Below are 2,875 nucleotides of genomic sequence, written 5' to 3'. Positions count from 1 at the left end.
TTGGGCGATGGAAATTCTCTATTGCGCGACTAACATCATGTGCGACGAAACGATTGTTTCGTCGCGCAAAGGTGTGATGTCGGCACGTCTTTGCGCGCCACCCAAGTCGATTTTGCACGACGGAATTTGTTTGGTGCGACGAAAAAATGTGTTCGTCACGCAAAGATGTGATGTCGGCATGACTTTGCGCGTCTTGAAGTGGAATTTGCGTGACTAATTTATTTGCGCGACGAATTAAGCCTTCGTCGCGCAAAGCCGTCTTCTTTAACAGATTCATTTCAGCCATTGCAGAGGCAAACTGAAAAATCAGTTTTGCCTCTGCTTCTGCCCCTCTCTCTCTCCGTTCTCTCCATTTTCTCAGCTGCAAATCAGTTCAGGACATATTGAAGAAGGTATTTTATTTGTTTTGTATTTATTTAAAATATCAATTTAATTTCTTTATATATTGTTTTTGTGAAATTATATTTGTATTCTGTTGTTAAATTATGCACGGCAATGTACGAAGTTAATTGAAATTAACTTCATACATTTTTTATTGTAAAGCTTAGTTCCCGTTCGAGGTTAGTTGGACCGCGCATGGGTGGGTAAACCATGACTACGGTCCAATTAATTCTTGAATTGTCCCATATTTTGGATAGTTTGGAAATGAATAGTCGTGTCACGTAGTTTACAGCTACAGGATTAGGTTTCGATTGTGGAGATTTTGGTGTCATCTCGGTACGTTCTTCGGGTGTTACGTAGGTATTTGATATCTACGGTACACCTCAAGACTATGCATTTCCGAATGGGATAAGGCCCTTATCGGAGGCATAAGGTGACGTTATGATTTTCTAAGAATACAACATAATTATTGTATTGTGATTGTGGTTCCAGGAATTATGAGCAGAAGGTGGATACAAAACCCGAACAGGTGCGCAGACGAATACTTAGATGGAATCAAGGAATTTATTCACTTTGCACGGTCACACAACCCGGGTGCAACTAGAATCAGATGTCCTTGTAGGAGGTGTAACAACATGTTGTGGGATACAATTGAAAATGTTCAATTTCATTTAGTAAGGAATGGAATGATTGAGACATACAGCAGGTGGAACCATCACGGGGAACAATTAGACATTGGTTCGTCTTCAAGGGCCACGAGAGTGGACAATGTTGAACCTATTGTGGATGCTAATGGACAAGTCATGGATATTATACATGATGCTTTTCCATTTGCATCAACCAGCAGCAATCAGGAAGGGGAAGATGACGTGCCTACACCAATGGATAGTGCAGAGTTTGAACAATATGAAGAACTGTTAAGAAATGCCAACCAAGAGTTATATCCGGGGTGTGAGAGCTTTTCCGTTCTTACGGCGATTGTGGAGCTAATGCACGGAAAAATAAAGTATTGTATGTCGAACTTGTGTTTCGATTACTTTTTGGGGGTTTTCAAGAGAATGCTTCCGACGGACAATTGTTTGCCGAAAGACCACAGACATGCACAGAAGATGTTGAGTGGTCTTTGATTGGGTTATGAAAAAATCCACGCTTGCAAAAACAATTGCATGTTATTCTACAAAGAATATGAAACATTGGATACATGCCCTATATGCAATGAGTCGAGGTTCAAACAGACGTCTCAGAATAGAATGACTAAGGTTCCACAAAAAGTCATGCGTTATTTGCCCCTGAAGCCAAGATTGCAGCGATTGTATATGTCGACGCATACTGCCACAGACATGAGATGACATAAGGAAAAATGGGTAGACGACGATGTGATGCGGCATCTTGCAGATGGGGAGGCATGGAAAGAGTTCGATCGAACGTTCCCCGAGTTTGCTGCTGATCCCCGAAATGTTAGGTTGTGACTTGCCACTGACGGATTCAATCCATACGGGGTTCTAAACCAACACCACAGCACTTGGCCGATTTTCGTATTCCCATATAATTTGCCGCCTTGGAAATGCATGAAAAAAGAGTACATGATGATGACTATTTTGATAACTGAGGATCCTGGCAGGTCAATCGATGTGTACTTAAGGCCATTGGTTGATGAGCTCAAGGATTTATAGACAAACGGTGTGCGTACGTACGATAAATCCACTGGGAAGATGTTCACTTTGCGGGCGGCAGTTATATGGACTGTGAATGATTTTCCTGCATATGCAATGGTGTCGGGGTGAAGCACAAAGGGTTATATGGCATGCTCTGTATGCAAGGAAGATGTAACTTCTGGTTAGCACGCTGGAAAAGTGTGTTACCTTGGGCATCGAAGATGGTTGCCATGGGACCACGAGTGGCGGGAAAAGGATAAAGACTTCGACGGGAACAAAGAGCGTCGCGCAAGACCTAGAGAATCATCCGGTGATCAGATCTTGGAACAGCTTAATCGTTTGGATTTTGCTCCGTTTGGGAAAACAGTTAGTCGGACTAGACCTGCTACACATATGAACTGGATGCACAAGTCTATATTTTTTGAGCTTCCATTTTGGTCGAAACTAAAATTGAGGCACAATCTCGACATTATGCATGTTGAGAAAAATGTGTTTGACACATTGATGGGAACGATTCTAGATATTAAGGAGAAGACAAAGGACACGATAAAAGCTCGTCTTGATTTGGAAGGAATGGGCATACGAAGGGGTTTATGGCTGAAAATGGGCACTGATAAAGCTATAAGAGATCTTGCATTTTTTTCCATGAAACCGAATGACAGAAAGAGTTTCTACAGTTTGTATCGTCTGTTAAGTTTCCTGACGGATATGCTTCTAATATCGCATGTTGCGTGAATGTTGACGGGGGTAAATTTGCTGGACTCAAGAGCCATGACTGTCATGTGTTTATGCAACGCCTACTTCCTGTGGGGATTCGACACCTATTGCCGGAAGATGTA

The sequence above is a fragment of the Prunus avium genome, chromosome 8 (genome assembly GCF_965620075.1).
Source record: "Prunus avium chromosome 8, drPruAviu1.hap1.1, whole genome shotgun sequence".
Taxonomy (NCBI): Eukaryota; Viridiplantae; Streptophyta; class Magnoliopsida; order Rosales; family Rosaceae; genus Prunus; species Prunus avium.
This window is presented reverse-complemented; position numbering follows the sequence as displayed.